At 44.2% G+C, this 15,483-nt stretch overlaps 1 protein-coding gene across 2 annotated transcripts in view; it reads right to left on the bottom strand.

Moving 5' to 3' along the window:
- The window catches only part of meis2a (Meis homeobox 2a), a 79,253-nt gene that overhangs the window by 26,004 nt on the left and 37,766 nt on the right, over window positions 1-15,483 (bottom strand). The gene's annotated exons all lie outside the window — the stretch shown is intronic.

Here is a 15,483-nt window from a genome sequence, read left to right as displayed (position 1 = left end):
CAACAACAACAACAAAAACAACACACACACACACTTGTGAGCACTTTAACGAACCACACTTTAGTTTCCAGTAGGGCCTAACACTGATATTGTGGCATCTGAGGATCCTTTTATAATACCATGCAGCGGAATGAGTGGGCGCAGATTTACTGTGAATACATTTATCTTTCCTTGAATGTCTGACATGTATCCTGGTGGTGGCTCTTTCATAGAGAGCGGTTGAATACAGGCTAATGCTAAAAGAACAGAACGCTGTGAAATCTCCTCCACAGCTTCGCCAAGATTTTTACCTGAAAATGTAATTCTCCGACAAGGGCTGCAATGATACTATTTGTGTCAGGTCCAATCTAGAGAACATTGGCTGATATAAATGGCAGACCTTGGGCTGCCTTGCTCCCTCTGGGCCTGCTATGAAGCATGACAAAACAACAGTGATCGCTGGTGACAGATGTCTTTAAGGGCCAGATTAGGAGTCGGGGCGCACGCAAACGAAACAAATGAGACACTATGTGTTTCATTCAGCCGCTTCAAACAGAGAGCATGCCTGCACACAGAGTCACACATACACACTCACAAACGCAAGCACGGGCCAACAGAAATGCACACGGACACAGAAATATTCATAGACATGACACCTGCGGATCAAAACACACAAGAATTCCTTTTTAAGTGTGACACTTAAATCCTCCTCTATTTTCAGGTGGTTTCAGGCTTCATTAATTCACACTCTACCTATCAAGGAAAATACTTTCAGTCCTCAAAACTTAGTCGTTTGGGCTTTTTTTGCTCTCCCATTCTCAGAGAGAGGGGGGTACATTTCATGGCCATATAGCTGGTAATGTATGGCTGGCCTTGTGTTAATTGAAATTCAATTTTAACTTGAAATGATAACAGTTGCTCAAGAAGCATTTTCTCATTTACTGCTGAAATAATTGATGTAAGTAAGAATTCATATCAGAGGCGGAGAGGATTTCTCTGTTCAGGTCCTGCCTGTTTAAATGTGCCGGTTTTAATTAAAGGAGAAAAAAAAATGGTTTGAGGAATGTGCTCAATTAATAACAAACAAGGTTACGATTGGACGAATAATGAGTCTGGGTTGTGGAGAAGGATTAATCTGATTTGTACGTGTGTGTAGTCCTTTTTAATATGCTAAAATCATTAACAAAGGAAAGATGATAATGCTTGCATAGAAATACATTTTTCGATTGCCAGGTGCTGACATTTCCTTGGCTCGTGGAAACGGAGTTGCTGGCTGTGTGTGTGTGTGTGTGTGTGTGTGTGTGTGTGTGTGTGTGTGTGTGTGTAAACAAGCTCAAAAGAAGGCACTGTGTGCAAAGGAGATGTATATATAAAGCAACATGTAATCAGAGTGCAACCTTTCCTGCTCCCCTTTACACTACTGGGCTTCCTTTGTGTTTTCACACAAGCTGGGTACCCATCAAAACAACCTTTCAAAAATAACAAAATACACCCTTGCTCCATTTGTATGTATACATTCTACACGAGCATATACAGACAGAGCATTGGCTAAATATGCTTTGGTATCGAGGTGTGGGGATAGGAGAAAGCCTAAATTGGATATGGGAGTGGGTCATTTACATTGTATTAAGGCTTCCTCAGCCTCTCAGGCCCAGACCTGGTCATCAATCGCCAACTGTCAGCTGGAGCGCGCTCTACCTTGGTGATAAATACGCCGGCCAGCGGCACAGCTCGTCCAACAGCCACCACGTAATGAATGGTTTGAACAAACAAGAAAGATGTCTCATCAAGGAGAGTGGGGACGTAAAAGCCCCCCTCGCACACAAAACCCCTGAGTAAGGAGATTTACTCTGACCACATAGACACGACACTAAAAAAAAACAACTATTTTGTTCAGCTCGTACCTCTTCCAGCCCATGCTCATTCTCACCATTCCTTACCTCCTCCTGTCTAATCACCCCCGCAACCCCCATGCAGGCTTACATGCATTTGTCCACATGCACAGCCAAGCATGCACACAGGAAAGAACATTTACAAAAACACAAACATATATAACATACACCCACTAGGCCTATATATAAGCTTTCTTAATTTGCTTTTTATTTCTCCCTTAAATCTCTCTTTTACATTTCTTTCGGATTCTCACTGCCCAACATAAAGACATATATTTTATGGCTCAGACTGCAGGCCACCCAGGCTTCATGCTATGGCAGCTCTCCCTAAAGCATGGCACTCTGAAATCTCAGCAAGAGAAAATGGTGTGTGTGGCAATGGTGTCACACACACAGACATGAGAAGCAAGCCGGCATGGTGGGTGTAGTGGTTACATGGCTGCAGCAGCCGTGAAATTGGAGAATGGCTATTTAGACCTCGGAGTAACCCCTTAATGGTAATTGCAGCAGTAAAAAAAAAAAAAAAAACATGGAAAAAAAGGGGGGAAAACATATTTGTAATTAAAAATCACTCAGCAAGTACAAACAAATTTGATAGAAAAGGAAGGACTTTACTGAAAAAAATCAAACATGAAAACAAACTTCAGTTGGTTGTATTGCATTTTCTCTTGAAGATGTCCTTCTCTACCCTTGGGAGGCAGGATGACATGGTTATTTAATGGATGAAACACAAACACAGCGAAAGATCAAAGACGGTATTGATAATCTCCCCACTAGCTTTAGGGTAGCTCAATATGTTCAGTTACAAACACCAAGGCCAATATCCTTAAAAGAGGATTGACCACAAAACGTAAAACAGTCTATAAATAATTAGAGGCAGAAATGAGCAGGTTCAATTTGTTGTCCGGGCAGCGCCAGTCCCCAATCGAAACAACTCCGTTAATTATGCTGAAATCTGTTAATGGCACAAAGGCGCACTATCCTGATTCACACATGCTGTCCAGATCCCACAATCTGACCTACAAAAAGCTGAGCCAAACATCAACACAAACACAGGCGCGAAGCAGGTGGATCCTCTCTGCCATTTATCAAGACTCGAGCAGTGTGTGTGTGTGTGTGTGTGTGTGTGTGTGTGTGTGTGTGTGTGTGTGTGTGTGTGAGAGAGAGAGAGAGAGAGAGAGAGAGAGAGAGAGAGAGAGAGAGAGAGAGAGAGAGAGAGAGAGAGAGGGACTGACTGCTGGCTAAATTACAGGGTTTGATGTGCTCTGTGCTCTCTGATAGTGCTGGATGTAATGGCCCCTGTGGTCGCCTGAATATTACAAACTGAGGAAGCTCTATCATCTGCTGTGTATGGTCCTTAAACCCCCCCTGAGCCCAGCTTGGCATTTCACTATATACAATAACCACAGCTACGGCTGGACCACTCCTCCTCTGCACCACACCTTTCACCCACACTGACTCCTATCTACTCATTCAACATCCAGTTTGCTATATATCACTTTTGTACTCTCCTGACGCCTATTTGCAGCCGTCATCAAATCCCACAGCCCGATCATTATCCTGGCTGTTCCGTGCAACCCCCACCACTTTTCCCGCTCTGCCGCTTCCTCTCCACCCACTGAACCTGCAGCCGCTTTGCCTAAGCCGCCGGTGGACCCCATTGATGAATTACATCATCAGTGTTTGACATGAGTTATAGAGCCAGGTCACAGGGTTGCAGTGGCTTGCAAACCTATTCCATGCTAATGACTCCCAGGAAATCACAGGCCATTGGCTGTTTACCCCCAGTGTCTTAGCAACAGATTTACCCAGAATGATGGCGTTGATTCTGCTGCGGCTATTTTGGATCTTCCACAAGGGTTTCGAGAGCCCTTCAACTCTTGTGCTGAATCATTTTCAAATGTTAGATTTAATAATGGTGATGCATTGATGGCTTTTTATCATGTCTTTTTTTCTCTCCATCTAATTTAAAAAAAAAATATTGTATCTATTTTCTTTCATATACACCTTCCACACATTGATTGGAATCATATTTGTTTTTAATCAAGGTGACTGGAGGATGATAATAACATTCACTGTCAAAAATAATGCAATCAAATATAGGTGTGACATTTTAATATGGATTCTGCATGGAGCTAGGATAAGATTGGCACATTTTAAATATGAAGATGCTGTTGTTAATAATGCCACAATTGGCTTCTTTGACAAATGACAATGGGATTGAATGCATATCGGCATTACTAAGAGATCAAACAGATATGACAAATATAATCCAGTTGGAGTTTCAGGATCTGTGGCGAATGTTTACTATGCCTCCTGGAATTGCCTTTTCAGTTGTTGGTTTGTGACAGGTTTTGTGCCTTAAATTGAAAAATGCAGTTAATTAAGTTGAAGTTTGTAAACATCAAATATGCGGACATTTGACGATAAAAAAACAACAACAAACAAACGAAAAAACTTTAAAGGTTCTCACTATATACCACAAAGAACGATTTGAATCAAGTTATAGTAAAGATACATTTGGGAAGTAGTAAGTTAGCATTGTGATTTTCTATTTAAAGTGTAATTTTTTGTAGTTACAAAAAGTTTTCAACTGTTGCTACGCAAAGGATGAATTGAACTTGGATGGAAATTAAGTTATTCAGAACAGTTAAAATGTGCATGAACTGCAGTTACATTAAAAAAAAGCATTTATTCATATCTATCACAGATTTTATCTCTAAGTTCAGCACTACATCAATCTGGATCCTTTCCTCTCCCTCTTTGTGTGATCTTGGAGGCGGGAGGTAACAGAGGGTTATTTGGGTGTTTATTTTATTTGACTGGGAACCACACAGCTTCCTGACAACAGTCTGAAAACAGGCAAGAATGCCTCATGACTCAATGAGTCAACCCTGTTGCTCCCCCTTTTCTCGCTCTTGATTGCGCATGTGCGCGCACGCACACACAGATTCGGCCAACTTATAAACAGAACTCACATGATGCCAAACAACAAACCGCACGCACTGCATGCCAACCGCTGATAACAGCAAATGAAAGTACATCCATATCTACACCTCATACAATCTGCATTCAGAACATACCACTACACTTCTGTCTCGCTCACTGCAAACTCCAAAGCTTCCACACTAAGTATAAGGGCTCTCAGTGGACTGCCCTCTGACAGTAAAACAGTGATGATTGCAAATACAAGGCGGATGGCAAAGCCTGCGGCATCTATTATAGAGCAAAAGGGCCCCGAGTCTGTCTGTCTGCCTCTCTGACTGGCTGTTTGGCAGTGCATCAGTACTACTACTGCTGTTGCTGCCACGGCCCCCCACAACAATTGCTGGCTGGGCTCCTGAAGCCAGCTTCTGGACCACAGCCAGCAGCCTGTTTGCTCTACACCATTAATTTATGTTCACTGGAGACAGTGCAAGGTTGTAGAGAAGCTCTACGGCATAACTGCCCCGCTTGCCTGCCAAGCTCCAGCAAGAGTAAAGTGGGTGAGGGGAGTCAGAGGGAGGCAGGAATGAATGGAAGAAGCGGGTGAGGAAGGAGCCCTGGAGGATGTGCGAGATATAGGCATCTGATTGTACCAAGCTCCATGAGGCTAAATAGCAATCACTCCCACACAATCCCAATGCACCTCCAGACTTAGCGATCGACCAACAAAGAGCCAGAGATGTTTTAGGGGAACATTTTCAAATGCTATCATGCATAATGAATTGATAAGATATCACTTTTATCCCATAAAGCAAATAAAACAGTGAAAACCATATTCATTACGTATATATAAATCTGTGAAAGACTCCCCAACGAGTATCTATTGAGCTCAACCTATGGATCTATTGGAGCTTGCCAACAGTTATATTTACAACCTGCCTGTGTGCGGTGGGGCAGACCTGGTCCCGTTTGTGGCCTGCAGTCATATAGATGTGCCTATGCAATCATCAGATCGAGTTCATGGCTTATTTTTCCAACACATGGCTGGCCCTCTGCGTTAAAGAAAAGAAACACGATCCCCCCCCCCAATGCTTACAGTGGGGCCTGGTCTCCACTCCATCTCTATTCTGTCGGTCTCGTCTTCTCCCACCATACTCCAAAGGCCCCAGCAGCCATCCCTCTCTCACTACACGCTAACCCCTTTGCCCTCGTCTCGTATCCTCTTCACTCCACCTCTTCCCTTCTCCTCTTCTCTCATCTCATCTCATCTCGTCCCCCTTTTTCAAAGTTTCCGCTCAAGCTTTAAGCCAGGTCCTAGAGGGCAGGGATTTGGCCTGGTTTTTCAGACCAGTCTGTTGGCTTTGTTGTGGTAACTGCCTGCTCAGGGGCACCCAGCTCTGTTCTGCTCTCCTTTCCAGCCTTTCTGATGTCAACACACAGCCACGCTCACTACTCACTCTCAAGAAATCTTTAAAACATCTTGTTGCAATGATTACAGCTGAGCCATAGGACCGCCCTATTACTATAGAGGGGGTGTTCAAGATCTGCAATATAAAGTATTCAAATAGTCTGTACATACCAAGGGTGGTTCAAGGAAGGAGAAGTGATGAACCAGCAATATATATATATATATATATATATATATATATATATATATATATATATATATATATATATATATATATATATATATATATATATATATATAGACACACACACACACACACACACACACACACACACACACACACACACACACACACACACACACACACACACACATATACATATACATATACATATACATATACATATACATATACATATACATATACATATACATATACATATACATACGTGCTGGATGTGTGAAGTAGTTGGTGTGTTTTAGAGGTACTTTTAAGACCTATAAGCAGATCATTAGAGGCCTGGTGGGCCCGTCAAAGCTGGGGACCCACCCACTTGGGACAACCCCATGTCCATGGCACTTGTTACTGTTGCTAGTCATAAAGCCATTGAGAGCACATGCTATAGCTCGAGCACAGTGAACAAGCTGAGCCTCTGAATAAACAGTGACACTGGTTTAATGACGTATGTACACATTGTAAAAAAACATTTTCTGAACTGACTGAGAGACTTGACCCGAGGAAACCTTTTTTAAAGGTGGATTGAGAGAGAAAAATACAGTGTTGTTATGCATATTTTTTTTTATTCCTTTAAGAGACTATTGGTTTCATTGTATGGCAAAGTTCACCAGTCAATCAGTCTGTTGGAAAAAGTACTTGACGTTAACATGCAGAGTCTTTTTAAGTTTATCCTCTTTTCCAATTGTGTTCTTTAGACTTTGTTTAACTTTCAAAGTCAATGTAAAGTGAGGCTGATCTTCAATAGAAGCAGAAACAGATTCATTTGTGAGGAGATGGACAGACAGAGCTGAAAAAGGAGGGTGGACGTTCACTCTTCAAATAGAAACTACTGAGAGTTTCCACTTGATGGTTCTCCCTTTCATTGTGCACTAACTTAATGAGAATAAGTATTCAAATCCACAACCAACACCTCTTTTAGCTCTCTCCGGTCTCTTTCTAGGCGCTCCCTCTGCCTCTTTAAGACTCCACATTCTCGGGAAGAAAAAAAAAAAAAGGCCAGTTCGTTGTAATAGCAAGCTGCGGGACTCAACAACAAGAGCACAACCACTTACAGAGGACAAACAAGAAACCCCCGGGGCCAACTATGGAATGTCAAGCCAATTTAGACGATATCACAGGACATTTGTGAAGTCAATTTTTTTGTTTTCAGGTCAAAAATCAAAGGCAAACATGGTGGGTAACATTTGTCCATTACACTGAAGGCAGGAACACCCCCTCCCTGACTGAAAAACAGCTGCAGGGGACACTTCCTGTTTGCTAATGATGCTAAATGTGTTCAAGTCGACCATGTCAAATTTTCCCCCTTTGAATGGACAGCTGGGGTGGAAAGAAACATTTTCTCTCTTCTGCTTTTTTCTCTTCCTTCTGCCGGTACGGAAAGCTCTTAGGTCAGTGACAGACATGCACTTCACATCGTGTCCCCGTCAGTGAGACAGAGAGGCAGAGCTGATGGTAACCATAGGTGCATTCATCTGAGATCACAAGTACTTCCATTGAACAAAGCCAGCCAAGCCCTGATCAGTCACCACCCGGTCCCTACCTGTTGTGTCTGTTCTCCCTCACTGAATATACTTTTTTGCCTTTCAGAAATGCACGTCTTCTGAGCTCTCCTTTCATCTCGGAGTGAATGAGTCAAGGAGATATCTCCTGTCATTGCTCAACACGCTGGCTACGCCGGGCTGTGTGGACTGACGAATGCCCTCAGGATCTTTCAATTTCTTAATGTTGCTCAACGTAGAGTCGGCATGTGACAGGAGTTAAAAAGCCTTTTTTGAAGTAATGCCAAGAGAAGAGAAGAGAAGAGAAGAGAAGAGAAGAGAAGAGAAGAGAAGAGAAGAGAAGAGAAGAGAAGAGAAGAGAAGAGAAGAGAAGAGAAGAGAAGAGAAGAGAAGAGAAGAGAAGAGAAGAGAAGAGAAGAGAAGAGAAAGCAAGAGAAAGCTTATGTAGCTTTTAGGCCAGGTTAATTGCAGCCAATCTTTAAGCACATTCTTCCATCGTCTCGCTCTCTCTCTCTCTCCTTGTAGTGCTCGTAGGCTGAATCCTGCCCGGGGGCCGAGGTGACCTTTGACCTGGCTGGCCTGCCTAGCTACAGCCCTCTCGTTTGTTAGGCGCTTTATCCACTGACAAAGCAGGCAGGAAGTTGGCAGCCACCCAGCAGCCCCATGGGAGGATGACCATCAGCTAGCTCAGCTTACCGCTTATTACAGGATGGTGGGGAGCATGTGTGTTTGTGTGTGTGTGTGTGTGTCGGTGTGTACTTATGTCTTATGCATGCACTGTATGTTTTCACACATGTATGTTTACAAATGTGCAACTGAGGGCATCTGTGGCTGCATGCTTTGAAAGACAAAAGACAAAATCAGATCATGACTGACATTTTTTTGTGCTTTCAATTTTTAGTACGCTAACTAATGACATGCAAAGAATAAGCCTGGAAGCTACAAACGGCCCTGTCTCCAAGCTAACCAGATCAGCTACGCATGTTAGCAACAATCAGGCAACCTTCCAGCCACTGGACTCATGGGACCCCAGCACACTTCAGTCTCTCTCTTTCGCTCGCTCGCCCGCTCCAGTCTCCCTATCCTCCACCTCCTCTGCAGCCTGTTCATCAGAGCGCTCAGAACAGCTCACTAAAACATTATATCATAAGACACTCCAGTTTCACTCTCGCCACTCCATAAAAGTCAGGTAATTCATACTTCATTTATATACCTTCCCATTAATAAAGCTGATGAACTTTTACTCCTTAAATCTAATGGGCCATTTTAGCACGACTGCCAGCGCTTGCCGTTTTCTCTTTCTCTCTCTCTCTCTCTCTGTCTGCCTCTCCTCTTCCTTCTACTCATCTAGCACTTTGGAGACACATAATCCACAGACACTTAGCCACCGCTCACGCAGTGTTATATGGGTGAAGAGAGAAAGGAGAAAGCTTTGGAGATTTTGGAGACTTTTGACTGACCTCTGCCACAGATGCGCAGTGACACGTACCGTATGGTGCGTTTGAACACAGGTTTTTTTTTCTCTTTTTTTTGTACTTTTTTCCATTAGTTTCTCTCCAGTGTTTTCCTATACCTTTGGGTCTGGGTGCAACAGAAGGTCATTGACCTACGGGCCTAACGCAAAGCATGATGGCTCCCCAGCTCGAAGACTGTTGACAAGCGTCTGTGTTCTTTTCAACAACTCGTTGAACCACCCCCCTACCCCTTCCCTTCTCAGGAATGTAACACAACCGCTCACTGAGGTAACCCAAGCCCCTCCCCTCTCCCATCCTTCATTTACAGAAAGAGAAAGAGAGACAGAGAGTGAGAGCAAGACCAACTGGGGGTGTTAGACAGCTGTCCCCCATCTCCCCATCTAACTCTTGCTCCCTCTCTATTTCTCTTCCTCTCTTTAGATTTGCTTCTAGCCCACTGCCTGTGGAATAATTAATGATGCAATTGAGCCGAGGAGAGGACTCTGACCAGCAGGGGCCATTCCTGAATGCCTGGGTAGCCTTTTTATGGAGGGCCGGAAAATAGAAACACAGAAAGACATGAAGAGACAGATAGGCAAAGGAAGAGAAGGACATAAAACAGTCAGACAGTGAGAGGAAGAGATTGTTAATACTCAGTTCCCCAACAGTCTTCCTCTCTGTTTTCGTCCCCTCTAGTCTAATCCTCCATCCCCATCCCCCTCTCCTCTCCTCCATCCTCATGGCAGGATTGGGGGGCCTGACCTGTCTGGTGATTGATGGTAATGTCTCAGGAAGTCATTTTCCCCGACAGCACCCTGCCGCCTTTCACCAGGCCTGGTGCAGAGGTGAGCCTATCACATGGACGCTTTTAACTCTTTGCTCACTCGCCGCCCAGATCTCTCGGACCATCTATCTCACGCACCTCTTCCCAACACCAACTTCACTCCGATGCACTGCTAACACTTACCCATGAGCCCGCTAATTATTATACCCTGGCCAGGGTGAGAAAGTTGTCACAATTCTGTAAGGCTAAAAAAGAAAGAAAAAAAACAGAGACCATCTTGAAGTGGATCTGCCAAGCAGCCTTTAATTCAGGTTGCTGGGGATGGATCCCCAAGACTCCATTACTGTCAGCGCTTACCACCTCCATTATGGCAATTAGGACATGGTTCCAACACTAGGAATGCTTTGCTATGCACTGGAATTGCTAACATCTGCCGTGTCTTCGCTCCATGTGTCAGAGTAGAGTTGTCGTTTCTTAAACACACATCTTTTTACAGACACACTCTCCTTCTTTTCCTCTTGTTTCTTCAACACTGCTCTCTACATTTATTTTCTTAATTCGACTCAAACTGTGCCTTAAAGAGATCCCTCTCTGTTTGAGTCCAAATAACCTAAAATGATCCGTGAAGAGACTTGCGGTTCTCGTTTTCAATAGGCTTCATTAGTTTTTAATATCTAGCCAAGGAAGGGAGAGGAAAATGGCATAGAGATAATCAATGGAAAGGGGCTGGTAGCCTATTAATCTCCCCCAAAGGATTGTGGGTTAATACACGCTCTTGCATAGGCAAACATGGCTGTGTGGTGAACACATCTGTCTGCCTGGATGGGCTACTTAATGAAACAGCCAGCGTTTGGCTGCTGAGATGGATGTCGTTCCCCCAGTGAAAAATGAGTTCTGCTTCCCACTATGCTGAGACAGAGCTACACATGATAGGGCTCCATTCAATTCACTAGAGACCTGACGGTGCCCCTGTGCGAGAGCAGCTTAAACAATAAAGGTGCCGGGGAGGAGAGGCAACGCATGGCCACTAGAGCAGGTCTTCATGGAGATCGTATCAAGGACTCCTAATGTGAACAAGACTCAGACTGATCTGGGAAGGAGAGTAGAAAGACTAGATGAGCAATAGTACAGTAGACAGATAAAGGCGAACAGGGAAGGGGAGAGATGAATGCCGTGCCACCTGGGACAGATAAGCAGGCTCAATGTGTTTGTGTGAGGAGATTGTGCGTATGTCTGTGTGTATGCATGAGCAGGTATTACTGCCTGTCTGCCAGGACATGTGTGCATGTTTCTCTGTGTGTACGTGTGTGTGTCGGACAGTGTCGGAGGTGACCCCTGGTCAGGGAGTCCTGTAACTGGAGCTCACCTCCGGTTCTGCGAGCTCTCCTCTCAGTGTGCTAAACAGCCACCTGAAGACAGGATTAGCCATTGTGACCCAGCCCCAGAGGTAACTGAGATATACCTCCAGGGACAGACATGAAACACACACTGTCACGTGTTGCAGAGACACAGCCAGGTGGGGCGGGACATAGAGGAAGATAGAGGTTTTAAAAAAGAACGACGGAAAACGAAGATAGGATGTGACAGGTGGTGGCAGGGATTGTAAGTGCAAACAGGACACTTATAAGAGGATGAATGCAAGTAGGATATGGTATAATGTTGAGCAAGCTAAGGTGAAGGTATCAGTGGTGTTTGCTGTTGTCTAGTGAAAACAAAGCATCAGAGCGTAAGAGGATTGAACGGTCTAACCCAGCGCCTTAGGGTAGCTGAGATTTGTGCCTATATGGAAATTGATGCCTGTCAGCCTGTCTATGACTCAACTCTGACTGACAAAATGCATGCATGTGTGTTTCTGTGTGCATGCTGTGCTATGACAAATGAGCAGTGCTTAATTTGTGACTGATTATGCAGGCTGTGGGTGCCCTAAACCCCTTTGAACTTGTAATTGCCCCTGGTTTCAGTAATGAACATTAAGGAGGATTCAGAAATGTGTGGCTAATTACAAATTTGCCCCCTTTTACATTTTTTTCACCTCCATGCTGGATAAGAAGGAAGAAAATGAGGAGCGAGACTTGAGGTAGGAGGAAAAGAGCCAAGGAGGAGGGTCTAGGTTGGGAGGCATACACTGCTGTTATCGGCCTCTTTATCTAAATAATTGTACAAGCTGGTTTATGGGGTTTAGAGAGGTGCTTTGTGTGTCAGTTGCTGCAGCCCCGGGGATATGGGGGACTAGCTTTCCCCATGATCAATATTCAGAGAGATTCACATCAGGTGCCACTGCCTGCTCTGCTTAGATTTGGATTTATTTATTTATTTATTCTTTTTTTATTGGTTCTCTTCACCCTCTATCCAACTGCTTTTCCTATCAACTGGTACAGCATTTAGTTTTTTGTTTTTTGATCGTGAGATTAGAATCTATGACACATTTCAATAACCCTGTATATCATGGGGAAATGAGCAAGCAGAAATCCAGGGGTCTGCTCTATGTGGAGAGCAGACACACTCACAACACATGGCCCAATATGTATGCTTGGCAGAAATGCTTGAGCAATGAAGCACTCTGGGTAAATGTCTGCGGTGCAGGGAGGGTCCACTGTGGCTACCGGAGGGGAAAGAGTTGGAGAAAGCAGCAACAAATTGACCCGCTCAGACTCAGTCTTTGATGTGGACGGGGCTCTCTCTTAAAAAACAGTCCATATGTTCAGAGAGGGAATGAGAGAGGATATCAATGGGGAGAAAAATGAAAAGGTGAGGAAGTGGGGGGAAGAGGTGAGAACAAGAGACATGGCTCCCAGTTATAAGGACCCCACTGTGCAGGAATCCCACCGCCTGCCCCTGGACTGTGCACTGGGCAAAACAAAAGCATGCATTTGAGAAGAGCAGCAAAAGGAGGGGAAAAAAAATCACACAAAATGGCAGGAGTGGGATTTGGTGCAGCTAGGGTCCCATGACTAACCAAACAGTGAAACAAATAGTCTGTTTTTGATTTCGACTCATTGCCTCCATCCCTCAACCTTTACTCTCTCCTTGCCTCTCCTCTCTACTTCAGCCTGGTTTGCCGTTGCTATGCATGTGTTGCTCCTTTTCCCTTTTGCATTTTCTTCTCTTGGTGTGAGATGAATATCAAAGCAATGCTGGAGCAGCTTGGAGGCCTGCAGCAGAATCTCATTGGCCTTCATGGTCCCCAGCAAGCAGCAGCCACCGTTCTAACAGCTCTCGCCACAACTTTGCAATCAACCATCGGGGCAATGAGACTTGCCTGCAGGGTGGAACCCCTGGAAGGGTAAGGGGTAATTTAGAGGAACTAGCTCTAAGATGTGAAACCAAAATCCTCTTAGACATTTTGTTATGAGTAAGATAACCCCAAAAGTGTAGAAGAGAAAAAAAAAAAAAACTGTACAGAATCAGCTCACAACATCTGCCTTTTTTCTTTCACCAGGGGCAGGTATGCTATCACTGACTACCACATGGGTTCCCCCCTTATTACAAATGACGTCAGTCTACCCTAATTCCCATAGAGTCTGCTCAGCCAGCTTGTAGCCAGAATCAGTGTTATGGCTACAGAAGCAATGGACAGCTCTGTAGGCAGGGAAATCTTCCTGGGCTGGGGTCTATTTTCAGTGGAGCATAGGATCTTAAAGAAGGCTCCTAAGCGCTTTGTGTGAGCATGTGTGTGTGTGTGTGTGTGTGTGTGTGTTCATGTCCCTTACTGCTCAGAGCAGAGAGTTTATAAATCTGACTGCCCTCCATGGGCTTTGCTCTGTTTGTATTTCGCTGTGGTCAGGGCATGTGTAGTCACCTCTGTAGGGGCAAGTCAAACTCACGCTGTGCTCCCGCATTTCCATCAGGACACCCCAACTGTAAAACCATCGTTTAAGAAGCACATCACTTTTCAGGGAACATTCCTCTTTTGCAGTCTTACTGAAGGATGAGTTAATGGTTTTGCTCATTTCTTTTTCCTTTGGCAAACGCTGAGGAGCTTCACACAGCTTAATTGCCTCCATGCAGTGGGAATGTGCCGTAAACAGTCCCTCAGCAAAGGCAGTCATTTCTGCTACTTCATTAACCTGCATTAAGAGGCAAACAGCAGGAATGGAAATGAACAGGAATGGGTAGAAATGACAGGAATCATGAAGGAGGTGGAGTAATGGAGTTATCCAGGTATCCCTTTATTTAGGAATGCACAATAACATGATGCTCATGTTGAGGGTGAGAATGCCTGAGGGAGCAAAATGTTTAAAAAACAGCAAATATGCCATTAGTTCTGTCAAACACACTGCGTGGTGTATGCAAGGTTAATGTGCCATACTTTATATGTCAGTGGATTCCACGTGGGGTTAGTTGGCTTTGAAGTGTAACTGTGACAGATCTGGATTAGGGGGCAAAGTGTAAAGGTCTGATGTCGGAGCATGAAATGAATTAGGGCTTATTACATTCTGATGCAGCACTAAATCTCTGGAACAGCTACCATCTATGCCAGAGCACACTGTAAACAAGGCATACAGCTGTGAAACGCTAACACTTGAAAGTTACAGCAGAGCTAACAAAAACAGGATGGTGAACTTGATGAAGCTCATAGAGAATCACAGATAGACTCAGGAGGTCTTTCCTATCCAGAGCCATCAGGATTTATATGCTTCTATATACAATGTGCCAGAAAATGTGCCTTTTATAGGACAATTTAAATCTATATCATTTTTGCTTACTATTTGTTTTCTACTTTTTATGAATTGCTTGGTATTAATGTATTTTCTTCCATCCATCCATCCATCCATCCATCCATCCATAGCCGCTCCCTGACCAAACCAGAGATATAATCTCTCCAGTAAGTCCGAGGCCAACCTTGAGGCCTCCACCCAGTCGAATGTGTTTGGTAAACCTCTAATAGGAGGCGACCAGGAGGCATCCTAATTAAATGCCCGAATCACCTCAACTGGCTCTTCTCAGTCCATCCTCAAGCATATATTACATTTTCTGGTATGTTCAATTAATAATTGAGCTGTGACAAGAAAGCTGAAAACCATAGACGCTAGAGCACCAATTCACTGTAATATTTGCACTTGAGGGTCTCTCTTAGTAAGAGTCTGCCATTGCTATGGTAGCCTCTTAATGGTGGCCTGGCTGGGGACGAACAGATGGCAGACTGAGGTGGCTTGTGTCTCTGTTGTCCAGGGTCGCTGAGCAGCCAACATTAGAACACAGCGGCTAGACAATGGCTTGGCACCTCGACCCCCACAAAGGTCTCCTCCACACTCATTATCAATGACTTTCAATGACTCCTGAGCTAAACATCACCAAACTATC

The sequence above is a fragment of the Blennius ocellaris genome (assembly GCF_963422515.1).
Source record: "Blennius ocellaris genome assembly, chromosome: 17".
Lineage (NCBI taxonomy): Eukaryota > Metazoa > Chordata > Actinopteri > Blenniiformes > Blenniidae > Blennius > Blennius ocellaris.
Note: the sequence above shows the minus strand (reverse complement) of the source record. Positions and strands in the feature narration are given on the sequence as shown.